The sequence below is a fragment of the Mchenga conophoros genome, linkage group LG13 (assembly GCF_057382185.1).
Source record: "Mchenga conophoros isolate Kocher_MC1m ecotype Shallow Benthic linkage group LG13, M_conophoros_male_GT1.1, whole genome shotgun sequence".
Taxonomy (NCBI): domain Eukaryota; kingdom Metazoa; phylum Chordata; class Actinopteri; order Cichliformes; family Cichlidae; genus Mchenga; species Mchenga conophoros.
Genome location: NC_140538.1, coordinates 29,805,710 through 29,824,257, shown reverse-complemented (window position 1 = coordinate 29,824,257; position 18,548 = coordinate 29,805,710). Strand labels below are relative to the sequence as shown.

Here is an 18,548-nt window from a genome sequence, read left to right as displayed (position 1 = left end):
GGAAATGTGTTGGAAAAACAAACAAACAAACAAACACTATCACCAATGTTTATCTTCGTGCTCCATTTATGTCATTGTTGTGCTCATGCCGTAGCATGTTCTAGTGGGCACCTCTGTGTTCTGCAGTTCAGGGCTCACTATTCTTTTCTGCACACTATTCAGTGGAACAGTGTTTTCATGTTCAAAGCATGGATAATAGCTATCTGACTCTTTTGCCCTGAAGTCATATGGAATCCCTGTGCCTTTATTCTCCTAGCAACATGTCACCACACTGGACACAACTGTACATTATGAAGTGCTCTGAACTATCTTCACTTCTTTATTGGAGCTGCCAGAGTAGAACAAACAAAGTCTATTTACCACAATTCATCACTGTAGAGCCTGTTCAATCAGTTACTTCAAGGAAGCACAACCTCTGAACAATAATGGTTAAAAAAGAATCTCTCCAAGGCCGTGGTGGTTAAAACTGTTGCTTTGTCCACTCTTGTTTAAAACACAAACACTGTCTTATACTGGGGTGAGTCAAACAGCACAGTGCTGAGGTCCTTCATAACCAAGCAGAATACTTAAGAACTGAAAAATATGTACAAGAAACACTTGCTCATTTCCATTTATCTCCCCTGCACTCTGATGTTCCTCTTAAAACACCAAAATGTAACCATACAGAAATCAGCTGTTAGCCCTTAAAGACTAAAAATGTTCACTACAGTCACATCACAGGAAAAAAGATAAAAAGTTCGAAACCTTTGGCGCATGAGTCACTCTGTGCCAGATGTGCCGGGACCTCAACTAATGGATGTGTTAAAGGCCTGCAAAAATTGGTGTAGTTTACCATTTGGGAATAAGTAGCAGTGCCAGGTGTTATTTCATAGCCGTAAAGTCTAATTGAAAGTAGAATGGGAGGTTGAGCCTTTAGCTCTCTGGCCCCTCTTCAGACACCCTCTCTACTTTTAAGATTAGGCTTTAAACTTTCCTTTTTTATAAAGCTTATACTAAGGCCTGGATTAGGTGACCCTGAATCCTCCCATAGTTATGCTGCAATAGGCCTAGGCTGCTGGGGGCTTCCACTGATGCACTGTGTGTTTCTGCTTTACTCACTGCTTTTACACACTCTGTGTTTTTATACACCAATATGCATTTAATTAATTGTTATTATTAATCTCTTGCTCTCTATTTAGGTGTGTCTTTTGTACTGTTTCCCTTCCTTGACCCCGAACTTGTCCCCATGTCCAGTCCAGAGGCTGATCTTCCCTGAGCCTGATTCTGCTGGAGGTTTCTTCTTGTTAAAAGGACGTTTTCCTTCCCACTTCCTGAGTCTTTACCTCATAAGATATAGCACCTTGGAGCAACTGTTGTTCAGATTTTTTTATGTAAATAAAATGCAATTGAAATTGAGCTAAATTGGTAAGGCTAGGGTAGATTAATGGGTCAACAAAACGTTGACATGGGTTAGTTTGCCATTTCACGCTTGTGTCTTTTAACTTTAACTTTTAACTTGTGACATGTTTAATCTTCAAACCTTTTAGCACAGGCCTGAATCTCTGGGCCTGAACCTAACCAAACCTTTATAATATCATTCCCACAATACTGCAGAAAGCCCCCACTGATGTGCTCATCCCTTGCTTCAGATGACCTATTTTGTGTCATGGTACTGGGCCATGTTGGCCCAGCATTCGTAGTTTTCGTGTGTTTTGTATGTTGTTCTTCATTTATGCCTTGGTTCCTAGGTGGTTCTGTTAAAATGTTCCTCATTTGATTTCCCCATGTGACTTTACCCCGTGTGCCCCTCTGTGTATCGGTGAGCCCTCGTCTCCCCTACTTGTGTTTTATTCCATGTTTTCCCCAGCCCGTTATGTCTGTGCTCTCCCCGTGCTTTCTCTCTCCTCCTGTCTGCACCTCTGTGTACTTCCTGTTTTACTTTGACAGTCTCTCGTCAATATGCGTCTTGTTCTGTTTGCTCCTGCCGTGTCTTGTTATGATTCTCTGCGTCAGCTGTGTTCCCCGTGTGCTCCCACTTCCCTCGTTAACCCTCTGTGTATTTATGTCCACGTCTCCCTCAGTTCCGTGTCGCGTTGTCAATGTCTCCTCCCCGAACCTGTGTGCCTTTTGGTGTTCCCTCGGTCCTTGGTTTAGTTTTGCCAGTTTAGTTCTATTTCTTTGTAATAAAGCAGCGATTTTGAGTTCAGCTCCTGTCTCCGTGAGTTTTGCGTTTGGGTCCTCATCTGCCTCCGCACAGCCAGTTCATGACATTTTGTTCCTTTGCAGGGAGATTGTGCTAACCTTCATGGACAGGCCAACAAGATTTTATTCAGTACAGTTTGTTATAGTACTGTAAGAAGAGGAACAGCAGCATTTTGCTGCATGCTGGTTAAAGTTAACGTCCTCAGTCTGAGAACATTATTGAAGGTATGCAAATGCAAAAATCTGCTTGCGTGCCTGTATTTGTGTACGGTCAGTTCCTGCAGAGTGCATGAACTGTGTTTGGTGACATCAGAATAACCCTATTGTAGCCACTCTATTACTCAACCAGACACACACATACACACACACACACACACACACAAGAAGCCTGGCATGACCACTTAATCCTACTCAGTCCCCACTCTCCACACTACAACGCTCTGCACTCACTGTTTGCCCTCACTGCCTCTTCTCCGCCCCACTTCTTTTTCTCCCTTAATCCCTCCCTTTCTCTCTCCACCCCATCTTTTTTTTTTTTTGTTTTACCTCCTCCACTTTCTCTGACCTGTCATCTCACCATCTGATCTCATCTGCTCCTTCTTATAAGGTCATCTTTCTGCTGCTGCATTTTCTCAGGGAGTGAGGGCAGCAAGAGGCCCTTTCTCTTTTATTCATCGCACCATCAGTAGGTGAAGGGCCTGGGTGTGTGAGGTGACACACTGGATTAGGGGGTTGCATTCAGTCTAGATGTGGGGTCATCCACAGGGGGTTCTCAGGGGCCACTTTGCAGATTGTCGCCCACTGATCTGTCATGGCCAGCCAAGACACATTTCAAAGCCCTTTTGATCCACCCCAACACTCTCCACAGGCAACACACTCACGCACTCCACATATGCATGTGCAAGCACATTCATGCAAACCTTTAACTGGGTCAGCTGGAGTTCTGGAAGACAGTTTCACCACACCATCACACAGTCCAGCCTCTGTATCCATCTAAAAACTCTCAACGATAAAGAAATGCCTCCTTTAAGACTTTGGAATACTCCGTCTAGAGAAAAGTGTTTCCTAATAGAAACTGCAACCTAAACAACATATTGGAGTACAGGCAAGAACACAAGCAAAGATTAGTTGCTTCTGGGAATTTGGTAATTTGTTGAAAGATCCATTGATAATAAGGATAATCCAAACTTCCAACCTTTACTGAAGCATTTGTTTAGTTTAATTCCTTTCTATGCCTTCATTATCTCTATATGTAACTCTTTAAATCACACCGTCTCCTAAATGTTGTCAGACACCTCTGGGAACCTTCTCCAAAGAAATTCATTGTGCATGCCTGATTTAAATCCCATTAATATCACTTGTGCTGTGCTCTTTTGTTATGACCACTGTGCATGAAAAAACATTACAGAAGACTCTCTTTCATGAGCTTACAACGAGCATTACCACATTTCAGCTGTAAAAACCTCCAATTGACAAGTTTTCTATTATATTATCCAAAACCTTAACTGCTTGATTAAAGTGTTTTCTTATTTCATTCATACCTTCACACTAATGATCATTATATTGGAGAGACAAACTTTAATTCACGAGTTTGGATAACATACTGAAGCAGAAAGAACCATAAAAATCAGCAGCTCACTGCTTCATAAAAGACAGGTGAATACTAAGAACACAGCACTGAATAAATACATTTCTCAAATGCAACCATTTTTCCCATTTTAAATGTCCTGCAACACAAAATCTGGATAATGAAACAATCAGTCACTTACATTGTGAAAACACAAATCTGATTGTGTGAATCAGGGATCTCATAGTTGTGGGCTTTATCCTGGAAAGAGTTCATTGTTTAGCCCAGTGTTTCCCAACCACTGTGTTGCGGCACATAGGTGTGCTGTGAGAAATGATCAGGTGTGTGATGTGAAAGATTATCTGGCTTCACCTGATTGGTACTCAAAGCAAGTAGGGCTGGGTATCATCACTGATTTCTAGAATAGATTCGATTCTAATTCACAAGGTCCCGATTCGATTCGACCGATTCGATTTGAATTGGGGAAATTTTGCCTAAGACAGTCAGAAATATTATAATCCTGATCGTTTATCAGTACATATCCATATTTTTATATCTATGAAAAGAAAGCTGACACTTGTGAGACTTTATCAAAGGTATAAACATCACAGCAGATGCCTTTGTGTTGAAGTAACAGAGCATAAAAAAAGAAAAACATGAAGGAGATTTTCCTGGCCTGTCTTTTTATAGCAAATAACCACCTTAAAAATATTCTGCAATAGAACAAAAACAAAAGAAAATCATGAATCAACATATGAACATTACCTGATGCTGCTGAAGTGAAGCAGAGCAAAGCTACAGAGGTTTAATTAGAGACACAGCTAAGCATTGTGCAATTTCACATAATTTTTAAATTTTTTAATTTCTTCAGTCTTGAACACAAGAACTGAGACTTTCTTGTCCGAAGTCAGTTTGGACAACGGTAGACTTGTGCGTAATAAGCAGAATTAATGCAGAAAACAGAGATGGGAAACTGTTCTTGAATTATACTGAGAGAGAGAGAGAGAGAGAGAGAGCTGTGCATGAAGTGTGATTTTATCATGGTGGAAGCAATCAGCAAAAGTCAGAGGGAATTTATGACGATGTTTATGTGAAGCGAAATGTGAAGCATAGTTTGGATCGTCTTTTGCTGCTGGTTCAGTCAAATTTGGTTGGAGAGAGACAAAGCCTGCAGCTTCAGAATCTAGTGCAAAAAAAGACGTAAACACAAAGCACGGACCCGCCGACGCATCAAAATCTGTGAGCTGTCGGCTTTCAGCCCAGAGGGCGTGTCCATGTACGTGCCGTAATGCGTGTAATGGCAATAGATAGATATTTGAGAAAATAAAGCAGTCAGCCTCACCTGGGTCCTGGAGAAAATTCTGACCCAAATGAAGGCACTAGCATGAGTAGTGGTCAGAAGAAAGTAAAAAAGGTATACTGGGGACAAACCAAGCCAATTCTGCTATACCTGGTGCACAGGGAAAAATGATCAATATGCTTTTTGTGACATTTTTGTTTGGTGGTGTGCCGTGGTGTGAAACATGGGTTTAGCCATCCAGCTAGTTTGCCACCACTGGAACTTTACTTCAGTAGAAATGTACCAGAAAAATCAACATACACCAATTCCTACACTCCACATGAGTGGAAACAGAGAAAGTCAGTGACTAGCAAGTGAATATAGTGGACTATTTAGCCAGTAAAGAGGCAAGTGTCTCCTTCACAAACTGGTAAAGAACAATAACAGGGATACACAAGCTGGATGTGAGACAATGTCAACAGATGGGCATAGTAAGAAATGAGTGACCATTTAGTCCATCAAAATAAGGCTACGCTTTAGCAAAAATATGCATCCAAACCTTAGTCAGGTCAGCTACCTCAGTCACATCTTTGCCAAGTGCTGTGTAAAACAAAAACAAAGACTAGAGTAAACAGTCTTCACCAACAAGAATTTGCAATAGCACGGGTTGAACCAGAGGCATTAAGGAGAGCACTTAAAGAATCCTTGGGAAAAGTCAGCAACTGTAAATACTGTAGTAGAAGTATGCTCCAGTTGTTTCAGTTATCTTTATGAGTTGCTGTTCAAAGGTAAAACAATCTAGGTGCCATAAGATCTAACCCATGAAGCCATCAGCTCAGAAAAGGGAACAATATTTTGTTGCTGTCTTTCGTAACTCACTGAGCTTTTATAAAACCTCATACTTCATCAGTCCAGACATGCTCTTGGCAGCTGTGCCTTCTTCCATCTACCTTCCATCTTCCTCTTCATAGCTTCCATATTATGTCATCAGTACTTTTCTGTTTTGAAACCAGTCTAAAGGTGAGTACATTACAAGTAGTGTGCATGAGAGCCTCTTTCCTCAGTCCATCCATTTATATCCCCATCTCATGGTTTCTGTCGTTGGCTGCTCAGGAAGCCTGAATCCAAATGGAGAGTGAAAGAGTTGTTGGTTATTTACGATCTTGAGAATGTTCATATTTGTAAGTGTTTTGGATTTTTCTGGTGAATCAGTGCCACTGTATACAATATAAATAAATGTGTGTGTGTGTGTGTGTGTGTGTGTGTGTGTGTGTGTGTGTGTGTGTGTGTGTGTGTGTGTGTGTGTGTGTGTGTGTGCCTATAATGTGGCTTGTGGTTTAAAAGAGCCCTGGCATACTTAAAGGTGCATTACAGGTCTCAGGCTAATCCGTAGTGATAGCTAAAGTGCTCTGTGTCGTCCATATGAGACCGCACGTGTGTGTGTGTGTGTGTGTGTGTGTTCATTTTTTTTCAAGGGGAGCATTACACAGAAGACAGAATAAGATGTGGCCACCTTACACATTATTCAGCATAAATTTTGTATTGGGCCACAAGTCTTCCAGGCTTCACATGCACAAAGAATGGCGAACGAGATGAAGCCTAGGAGAGAGGAAATTAGAGTTCACGGGAGGAATGAAGCCGAGAGGCAGGGGGATGGAACGGATGGACAGGAGGAGGAGGTTAGGAAAAGATTAAGAGAGACAGAAGAGGAAAATAGAAATACGGAAAGTGAAAGTTGGAGAAAATGTTTCTGGATAACAAACCAGGCAAAGAAGAAGGCCGTGGTGTAGTCAGAGATAAAATAACAAAACAAAAACGTATAAAGTAGCTTTATAGTCTTCATGTTCCCTACTTTTGTTATACAGACTCTCTAGCTTGTTTTCTCCATACTCACTCTTCCAGCTTCTGTTTATTAAATGCCTTTTGTAAACACTGCCATGACTCCCTCTGAAGGTGCACCAGCAGCCTTGCACAGATGATGTATGTATGTATGTACTGTATATTTGCCTTTGACTTTGGGATGTTTGCAGTTTGTGCTGCACATGGTGTTTCTGTGCATAATCTATATACACTGGTATGTCTCTATGCAGAGGTAGGGTGTATACATGGTGCATTTAGAACAATGTTATTGAAAGAAACGTGCTTTTACAACTATTAGTTATTTTTAATATCTTCACTCCCCTATAAATTGAGATTTTTGTGGAAGGTGTACAATAAACAGTAAGCAATGCAACATATTTTCAGTTCTACAGGCCATAAAAGCTGTTTAGAATTCCAAATTAATAATTAACTATTAAGTGTTTGTCTGAGACTGTCATAAAGCATCACTTTGGCAGTGTATTTAAAATCTAGAGACACACGTTCATCTTATTGACAACAGCACAATTTTCTAGTGTTTTTTGTCATTGTCAAGTTTGCTAACATCACATCAAAAACAAGTCCAGTGATAGACGTCACATGATGTCCATCAAATACATGGTGGAAAAAGAAGCTGCCACTGCAGTGTAACAGACCTGCTAGTCCAAACCTACAGCAACAGATTAAGCTTTTAGTATCCCTCTGAAATGCACTTATTTCACCATGATTTTTTTTTCTTGTCTTATCAACTAAAATTCAGATATTTCTTACTAAATTAAGACATGTACACTGTTAAACTGTCTGTTAGTGTGTGTAGAGTATAAATGTAAAGAATATAACAAAGAATGTAAAAAGTTCAATTAGAGCAAAAGCAAAATAAAAGGAAAACATGACAAGAATGATGAAACAAAAGTTCATGAATCTTCTGTTTAAAAAAAGGTTTAATAAAAGACTGAAGAAGAGGCTGATTCTAAAAGTCAGAGCCATGCACAGCTCGGAGACACCTTTGTTCACCAACCAATAACTGGGTCTAACCAGCAGAACAGAATTTATCAGTCTAAATAAAAGAAGCAGCATATAAAGTTAATAACTGTGTAATGTGCTTTTGACCAAGGTTGTTATATATTTTATGTTAAAATAGCTTATATGTCATCACATTTCCTACTTTTGTTCTACACACTCAGGTTTGTCTCCTTACTCACTCTTATGTGTGTATATATGTATATATATATGTGATTTGGCGCTATATAAATAAAATTGAATTGAATATATATATATGTGTGTGTGTGTGTGTGTGTGTGTGTGTGTGTGTGTGTGTGTGTGTGTGTGTGTGTGTGTAACTTTTTAGCTCCTTGTATGAACTAAACACTGTTCACCTTTTCCTTTCAGCTTCTCTGACCTGTACCTGTTTTCCATGTAATTCATGAATTATGTTTTCTCTTGAATGACATGCTATTCAAAGGTGATTCCATTGTGTACATTTTTGATCATATTTACCCATTTTGAAGCTACTGGAAATCATTAACAAATTCAAAGTAAGGGACTGAAAACACGTTGATGAATTTGGTGCGTTCTTGTGTGTGAATATATAGTACACATATTGTTTGGACAAACGTGTCTGTGTTGAGAGCATGTGTAGTATGTATGTGTAAATGAGAACATACAGGGAGGGTGCATACAGGATGTATGTATGTGAGTGTAGGGACTAGACTGTGAAGGTTAGCCCAGGATGCAGCTGTGGTGGAGACCTATTTTAATTCTTAACTAGAAGTTCATGATTTATTAATTTACATTTGAAATAACAATTACCATGTCAGAAGGGATCAGGCCAAAGCCTTAATTGCAATGGAAAACACACTTAATATGGAACTTGCCCAAACCAAAGTACATGCATGGCATTCCCAACTGGCCCAAGATGACATCTCTATTTCTGCATCTGTGACTGTGCATTATACAGTATGTATGTAAATCTGACCATGAATGTCAATGCAGCTCCTACATCAAGTGCTGCTCACATGTATTCAGGACAGATTCATCCAAATGTAAACCTCTTTAAAAAGCTGCTACAGCATTTTCTGTGTTCTGTCCTTCCAGATCTTTTCTTTGGTTGTACCCATCGGTATACCTGCTGTGCCAGCATATACAAATAGGTACGTAGCTTTGCATTAGGTATTGCAGTTTTACAGTCACAAATACAATAATTTGGCATTCTTGCAAAAAATGGAGAAAATAGGTCTTGGCACAAGGCAACTGGCCAGCACCAACATCCATTCTTTTTTACAGGCTGTTGTGTTGATTCTACAATATGTCTATTAAAACAAATTTTCCAATGCAAACCCTGTGATGGACAGGTCGGCAGTCACTTTATTTATTTAATTTGATCTATTTCTTCTTTTTTTAAATAATTCGCCTGTGTAGATTTTGTTTAGGGGTTGCAATCTGGCGTCTTTGATTGACAGGCGTGCTGTCAGACGCAATTATTGCCTCCTAAGCCTCACTTTCTTTAATTCCAGTCATCGAACTGTGTTTGTGCTGCTGGTGCTTTTTGGACCATTATAAGGGAATTATTTAAAAAATAATATAGCAGGCTGTGTGGCACAGAGCAACGAAAAATTTTGTGCTTAAATTTTTCAGAATTGAGTAAAGTAGAATTTTACTAGTCAGCTAGTTAACACTAATGAGAAGGGATCTATATATATTTTATTCCTGCTATGCTAGTTTTTTAGCTTTAGCTAAGCACACCCTGTTGTTAATATATAATCACTTCTGGCTCTCACCCAACATGGTGGCGGCCAAAGTGCTTAAAGTTTAGACTTCAACAGTCGAGAGGCTTCTGGTGAAATGGGTTTTCGTATTTCTACGTCGTGGTGTCCAAATACCTTTGACCTGTCAGGGATGTTGGGACGTTAGCAGCTTTTGGGGTTTGGTTTGCTCTTATTGTTTACAGTGCTGATTGTTGATGATCAAGTTACTCATAAAGGTACCCATGAAAATGCATATAAAGACAAAAGGCTGTGCTTGGTGGTTTCAAGACTTGCTTCATATCTCATGCTTACACTTTCATGCTGAGAAGTGAGTACACATTCATCTTTTACTTTTTATTTAAATGTAGAATGACTAGGACACAAAACGATAGAGGAAAATGTTTCATTCGGGCTGTTCAGTTAGCGTTCATCTTTACAAGGATTACCAACTATCATTTAGCAGCTCTTGAACAACTATTTCCTTGTACAGCCTTAGTGCATGGTTGCTAATGGCATGTGTAATGAGGCTGACCCATAAGCCCTGTCTAATTTGAAGAGCCTGTTAAGCGACTCAGTGATTTTAAAGGTAATCTTTAAAAGCCACGGAAAGCTTGGAGAAAGTTGTTGGGAGGCTGTGTGAGAGCAGGGAGTTAGAGACGTGGAGCTTTTAAAGAGTTGGAGAAGAGCCGCCACAGTGAGACTTTTCAATGACTTGCTTTTTATGTATCGTAGGTTTGTATTATCCATACTCTGTCAAAGAGGGCACAGAGAGGAATGTCTCCACTTTAAATAAAAAAAAGTATTTTGTGTGTGCGCCTCTGCTTGCTTTTCTGTCACTCGCTCCAACACTTCAACACACACACAGACACCCAGAAACACTCAAATATCCCCTTTCCTTTTCTCATAACTCTTTTTTTCTGTCTCTCCTCTGTCTGTACTTCTGAAGGAATTCTCCATCCATCTAATTCCCCTCCTGGTTCTTTTATATTGAGGCTGGGCCGTGCTCGTATTCCATGTCAAAGGCTTTCTCTTTTATTGAACATCAAATCCTCTGTGTCTCGCCTGGCGCTCTCTTCTCCCTGCTTGGCACCATGCATATTCAGGAGCCGGCGGCCGTGCTATAAGGCCGGCTAGCCCTCCAAAATCTGCGATTGTGGGCATTAGTGCTGCAATAACGCTACATGAATAGCCAGCACGCTCTATATTTAGGTGTTAAGTCGACCGTGTTGTAGCCAAGATTGAGGGTGCTGGATGGAAGTGCGTGGGGAGAAGCATACTTTCTCCTCTCTGCTGATATTCTCTGTTTAATTCTCTCTGTGTGTTTCAGAGGCCTGCTCAGTTGGCTCTGAAGCACTTGGTGTCCAAAAGTTTCAGCAAAGCTTGGGATGCTTTGCTATAAGGAACTGCCCCACTGTGACACTTTGCATAGTGATTTAAGCTCTGCTGCTGACTTCAAGAGAGGGAAAAAGAGGAAAGACATGACTGCTGTGAATTGGAATCTAATATGCTTGGCTCACTGTGTTAAAATTAAAGCCACAGTAGAGTTAATAGAAACATAAACAAGTTGGTTGTTTCTCTGCTTTTATTTATACACGTTTTTAATTTGGTCCAAATTTCTAGAAACACTTGTCCATGTTCTTTTTATTTTACTTCTTTCATTTTAATGTACATTTCACCTGTACTTGCTATGAAGTTATGTGACATTTGTAATTTATTTATCTATTTATTACCTTATTTTTCAAAGTTAGCATGACCTATAATAGCCAACATTAATGGAAAATAACGACAGTTTCCAATTATTATTCTTAAAAACCAATTAATTTGCTGAATATAGTCTACCTAATAATTATCTTTGCATGTATGGTTACAATGCAAGAGGAAGCTGTTGGTGGCTGAGATAGCATTACCTTTTGTAGCGCATTATACTACAATCCAACGAAAAAATGGTTCAAAAGAGGAAAGAAGGCTGATGCTAATGCTACTAATGCTAACCTAGACACAAAGAGAACTGAATGCTAACTTGCTAGCTAACAGCAACACAAATTTTCCCAGTATTGTTACACATGTTGCTGTTCATGTAGTATAAATCATCACACAATTTAGTCATTTTCGTAGTTAGAGCCTTGACAGTTGGCAGACCTTGTAAAATATAATGGCTGGCTAACCTTGCATTTGTTATTTCTGGCAAGTAAACAACTTACCATATCCAGTTTAAGACTCTTATAAACAGTTTAATGTATTTTACACATAAAAGCTGACTATAAACATGTGTAATGCCAAGTCAAAGTAACTCAGCTTGTGCTATATGTGGGGGGCTGAACTAAACAAAAAAAGTCTACCTTTAAACTGTAATATTGAGTATTATAATTTTTATTTGTGATCATCTTTTGCTTTGCATTACACTACAAATATTAACATATTTTGGGTTTTTTTTTCACATTGCACATTCCCACTACTCCCTCAGGTCTATGTCTGTTTCCTTTCCTGCGTATTTTACTATCCCCCTGCTTATTCTACAAGTTTGCCTTGTCAAAATATTGTTGCAGTCTGTTCCTACTGTTTTCTGGCCTCCCTTCAAGTCTCATCTCTTCTGATGCAAACTGCAGACAGAGACAGAAACTAAGAGAGAGAGAGAGAGAGAGAGAGAGAGAGAGAGAGAGAGAGAGAGAAAGAGCGGGAGCAGCTACCATGAGGTGAACCGGACCTGACTGGGAATGAAGGGAATCTTATGATTGGCAGAGGAATGAAAACAAGCATGGCTAGAAATAGTAGGGGTTGGACACAGAGTACATCAGAGAGCAGTATGAATATGAGAATGGGATTAAAAGACATTAGGCAAGCATGATGGTGGCGGTAGGGGAGGGGGACAAGGAAGAAGGAGTCAATGAAGGCAAAAAAGAAGGATGAACCTGACGGAGAAGCCTAAGGGTTAAGAGATTAAGTCGGGAACCTGGGAGACGAGGAGGAGATAATTGTAGTTAAGAAAGGAGGTGAATAACAGAAAATAAGGCAGGTAGGATAAGTGAAGTTTAAAATGACAGTAGGGAAAATGATACAAAGTAGAGAAGGTAAAAATAATAGGGAGGCTATAAAAAGAAGGTGGGAAGGTAAAGTAGGAAAGACAGGGCAGCAATTGGAAGGACAAAGGAAGCAAAGAAAGAATGGATGCTAAAAACATTAGAACAGCGATGAAAAGAGGACAGAGGGTAGAAATGTTTTTAGAAAGGATGTGAAAAAATGAATGAAAAAGAGGATAAAAGCAGAACTTACTGAGGATAAAAAGACAAGTGGTGGAGTAGATAGGCAAGAATGGGTGTAGGTGAATAAGGGAATGAAAAGAAACTGAAGTAAACAAGGCAGGAAGGAATGATGAAAGGAAGGAGAGAAAAAAGACAACAGAGCCAAAGAGAGAAGGGGTATACAGCATAACTGCTTATTTCAGTGACTATTCCTCTTTAAACTACATTCCTGCTAAATCTCCCAGTGTGTGCGTACGTGTGTGTGTGTGTGTGTGTGTGTGTGTGTGTGTGTGTGTGTGTGTGTGTGTGTGCGTTGGTAAACATGTATTAGCTGGACATTTCGTCTGAATACACACCACACTAGAAGGACATTTTGAATTAACAGGACAGAGGCGGTGTCCTGCTAATTTTGACTGAAATCTAACAACGTAGAGTGGTTTCTATTGGTCCACTAACCCTAAAAAAACAAAAAAATCAAGATGTCGGTTTAATACATATAAACTTGATTTTGTGTTAAATCTGTGTATCACCAAGAGTGTCCCTGGTGGTAGCGTGTGTAATAGCAGGACCTCATGAATATTCACACATGTGTGAATAATAATGAGGCTTGTGTGTAGTTGTCCCGCCAATTCTTACACAGTCCTTCCAATTCACATGTGGGTTAGATAACTGGTAAATGTTCCAAAATGACCACACCAAATGAACCACTGTATGTTGAACTTAATTGTAATAAAAGCCTGCTTTACCTTGTTGGAAAGAAGACATATGAAGCTTTGCTTTTATATGAAACACTAAGGTTTTGTGTAATTATTCACAGTTATACTAAGTAAATACAGTTACGTACTTACAAAGTGGTATGAAAAAGTATTTGACTGATAAGTTATTTATTTTTTGGTTTGTTCTCTCATTTATCTGTTATCAGATTAGATGAAGAGAACCTGAGTGAATACAAATATAGGTTGTTTTCTATTATCTTATTTTTCAAGGGGAAATGCTTTCCTGGCCCTGTGTAAAGAGGATATTGCAATTCTAAAACAAATGTAAAAAAGAGTGACCTTTATTGGGTACACCTCGAACTGCTCGTTAACTACTCACTAATTGGGCAATCACATAGTGGCAACTCAATGCATTTAGGTGTCATGGTCCTGGGTCTCTCGACCCAGCATTTTGAGTTTGTGGTTATTTTTTATTCACTGTTTTAGGTCCTCTTGCCTTCACGTTTATCTGTGTTCCCTGGGTCTTGTGTTCACCCTTTCCCTTCACTGTGTGTTTTGTATTTATTGCTGTCTGTGTTTTGGTTTTTTGCTGCTCCATGCTTTGTTGTTCTGCTTTCTTAGTGTACAGTTTTGATTATTATTTTCCCATGTTTCGGTTATCATGGTTTGGTGTTCTGTCTCTGTGGCTGTATCCCAATTCAGGGTCTGCAGCCTTAAAATACGCAGCCTTAGCAGTCCACAAGGACAGAAACAGTTATCACAGCTCGTACATTTTCTTTTTACACATATATGTAAGCATTGAGCCAAATTTAGTAATGCCAACATATCAAACGGACAATATTTGTCTCTTATATATGATACATCTGTATATACACTGTCAAAGATACTTGTCTTTGAGTGAAGGTTTAAGGTCATAGGACATATAAATAACTGCAACTTGAATCTTTACTGAAAATCAGTATTTGACACAGAGTTCACTCACATGAATTTCACTCACATGTGCTGTAGAAGTGATTTGATTTGAGAGTTCAAACTCACTGCTGTAATGGCTTATGATGATTAATATAATAACTATAATATTGGCCATATCATATTTACACTGACTTTAGTCTCATGAACAACATTAGCTAATTGTTATTTACTAGCTAATCTTAAATGACTGCAGTACAAATATGAAGGCCAACAATCATGTTTTACAGTCCTGTGGTCTCAGCCTCAGATACTTATTAAATCACACAAAGCTCGTGTAGAAACAAACACACAAACAAAATATGTTCTCTTTCATTTCTGTCAAACAAAACTGTATGAAACGTTTCCAGCGATTGGTGTTATGGTTGCTAGGCAACCTGGGCAGCGCGATGGAGGCTAGACCGTCCCATTTCACAAGCCTCTTACTTCCGGCCTTAGCGGTCTTTGAGTACGCAGCCTTTGAGGATCGTTGAGGCTGCGTACTTTAAGGCTGCAGACCCTGAATTGGGATACAGCCTTTGTCTCATGTCAGTGTTTTCAGTTTTGCTTCCTTGGTCTCGTTAGCCCTGATGTCTCCCACCAGTGTTCACCTCCTGCCTCTCATTCCCCTCGTTATGCCCTGTGTATTTTAGCCCTGTATTTTCTGTGCTCCCTGTCGCGTCGTAAACGGCACTAATCCTGTGCTGTGTGTCTCCCCGTGGATTAGTTTTGTATTGTCTCTTATTTTCCAACCAGCAATAAAGCTGCCGTTTTTGAGTTTCACTCCAGTCTTCCGAGAGTCTGCATTTTGGGTCCTTTTCCTCGTTCCTGCCTGCACACAGCTGAACTATGACATTTAGGTATGTAGACATGGTCTACATACATACCTGCATGTTAGACCTAATCCCGAACCAAACTATTTAAAGCGGTATTTCCTTTAATTGTTGCTCCAGTTTTGGATATAATGAATTTATTTTTAGAAAATGGATACGTACCATAGGATTTTAAGGTTGCTGTAATTAAACCTCTATTTAAGAAACCCTCTTTTAATCAAGACAACTTAATGAACTATAGACCTATATCTAATCTTCCCTTCATATCTAAAATTCTTGAGGTAATAGTTGCCAATCAGGTGTGTTAGCACTTAAACAATAACGACCTGTTTGAAGAGTTTCAATCTGGCTTTAGAGCTCATCATAGCACTGAAACAGCTCTGGTGAAAGTTACTAATGATATTCTCATGGCCTCAGATAATGGACTGGTGACCATTCTGGTTCTACTGGACCTCAGTGCTGTTTTTGACACATTCAATCACAATATTCTCATAGAAAGGTTTGAAAATGTTGCAGGGATCAAAGGAACAGCACTAGGCTGGTTTAAATCTTACTTGTCCAACAGACTCAAGGTTTGTTTACGTAAATGATAAATCCTCTTCAACCTCTATGGTTACTTGTGGCGTACACCACAGGGTTCTGTACTTGGACTGATCCTTTTTACTATATATATGTTCCCTATTGGTAAAATCATTAGACAGCATGGGATAAATTTCCATAGCTATGCACACCTAAATCCTGATGAACCTAATCAGTTATAAAGATTACGGGCATGCTTGGAAGACATAAAAACCTGGATGTCTTCAAACTTCCTCCTTTTGAATTCCGACAAGACAGAAGTTGTCTTTGGACCAGAAGCTCAGAAAAACAAATTACTTGGTCAGTCCCTTCATCTGGATGGCATTAAATTAGCCTCCAGTAATAAAGCAAAGAACCTCTGTGTTATTTTTTGACAAAGACATGTCATTTAGATCTGACATGAAAGAGGTTTCTAGGGTCTCCTCCTTCCACCTCCGTAATATTGCTAAAATTAGAAACATCCCATCCAGGAGTGATGCTGAAAAACTAGTTGATGCCTTTGTTACTTCAAGGCTGCATTACTATAACTCTTAACTATCAGGAAGTCCACATAATGCAACTAAAAGTCTTCAGCTGATCCAAAATGCTGCAGCCAGGGTTCTGATGAATATCAAAAGAACAGATGACATCTCCTCCCGTGTTTTAAATGCACTTTAGAACAGCACGCAGCAACACTACATATGAGCGAGCGGAGGGAGGCATGGGGTCTTCACAGAGCCCCACTCTCTGCCAGCCGTCAGGGCGGGGGGGCCTGAAGGTGGAATTGGCCATCTGATCGAGGCCTGGGTTGCAGCGGCCCCCTGCCACTGCGGAGCCGGGGACGGTCTGCTTGATTTCCACCTCAGGGAGGAGGGCAACATCTGGGTCTGGGTATGAGTTCCCCCTCCGGGGCAAGAATACCTGGACCTGGGATGTAGAGAATGTTTGGGGAGTGTGATTGTGTGTACAGTGTCCATTTATGTCTGTGTCCACGTTGGGTGAGGGCTGAGTGTTTGTGGTTGTGTGTATGAGGGTGGGAAGGTATGTTTGTGTCTGCCGTACACATCACCACAAACAACACCACAAGCAGAGCACAAGTTTTAAGCCAGCGTGGTGTGATTATAGATGCCGTGCAGGTGGGTCCATCTCACATGCAGCGGCATCGCAGAACACGCCCCGCCACATACCCTCTTCCCCCGACTAAGACCGAGGAGCCACCTCCCCCCCCCTCCATGAGCAAGCGAGGGAATAGGCCTGGAGCATCAGCGCCCCAGCCCAGCCACGGGGAAGTGACTACCTGGGCGTTCGCCTGTAGATCTAGCGGCGCTGGTGACGAGGTGGTTCCAGGGACCGCCCACGCTTCCAGCGGCACCCCCATCCCGCTAGCGCACCAGCCTGTGGCTCACCTGAGCCGGTCGTTCCCTCGCGCTGTCCAACAATTACAATAATTATACGGTTGCTGTAACAGATTGTAGATACAATGCAGGTGAGTCCATCTCACCTGCAGCAGCATCCCAGACCAGCCACAATAATAAAGATTTTTCTATTTCATTATAAACTTTGTCCAAATTATGTCATGAGTTTTTACTATTTAAAAAGAAAAAGAAAGCATCACAAAAACACTTAAGGTCATGAAAATTAATTGTATTGCTGCAATACTTAAATATCTGTGGTCTAATCTATTTTTATTCACCAATCTCATTGTAGCAATAATATGCCTTTTTGGTCCAAGTTAATTATTTGAATTTTAAAACTCTTTTAGCCAAATAACTTTGAAGTTGTTACTAAAACTCATCATCCCCATTTACTACTTTTGTTTCATTCTTTAAAAATTTAGAAGCATAAATATCAGTCTTTTGGAAAAATTACATTTTATACAGTATTATTAAGTCTACATATTCCAAGTGAGTTATGTCAGAATGCACTAGAGCAATTTAACTCTATTACATCATAGCATTCTATTTGCAAGAATCCCAGTGTTAATCCACTGTTCTTGGCCAATGATATCCACTCCTCAGCACTATGGGGGCGCTAATGTACATCTACGCTGGTTGCCAACCACCATGAACATTTAAAGAGCAGAAGAAGAAGAAGAGGACACTAAAGAGTTCAGGTGCACGACATGAGGATTTAATGAGACAGCTTTTATCTTACTGCTTTCGTGGAAGATCAGGTGAGAACCATACAAATTCCCTTACACATGATGTTTATATAAATATATTCATCCAATAAAGCAAAGTAATATAGGTTATTATATTACGTTCGGATACACCAAAGCATCTAATTTTTGACAGTTTAGCTAGCCAGCATGCTAGTAGCAAAAGTTTGACATTCTGTTGCTGTTGGTTTGATTAATTTTGGTTTTAGCATCACAAAACTTGTGGTTTTAAAACTAGTGAGATCTGTTTTCAGAAAATATTTTACAAATGAAACAAAAACTGTAGGACAAATATGCTTATTGTTCAACCATACTAAATCATTATTTTAATTTATAACTTTAAGAAATATAAAAGGTTAAGGAAATGTGGATATGAAAATTAACTCATTAAGATTTGCAGTAACCTTAGACCAAATAAAATATACGAAACAGAACTTCCACAGGTAGGGCATGCAGCCTCTGACACAC

At 39.8% G+C, this 18,548-nt stretch overlaps 1 long non-coding RNA gene across 1 annotated transcript in view; it reads left to right on the top strand.

Annotated features, from left to right (window-relative positions):
- LOC146561511 (uncharacterized) overlaps positions 1–18,548 on the top strand; it is a 512,369-nt gene that overhangs the window by 374,201 nt on the left and 119,620 nt on the right. The window lies entirely within an intron of this gene.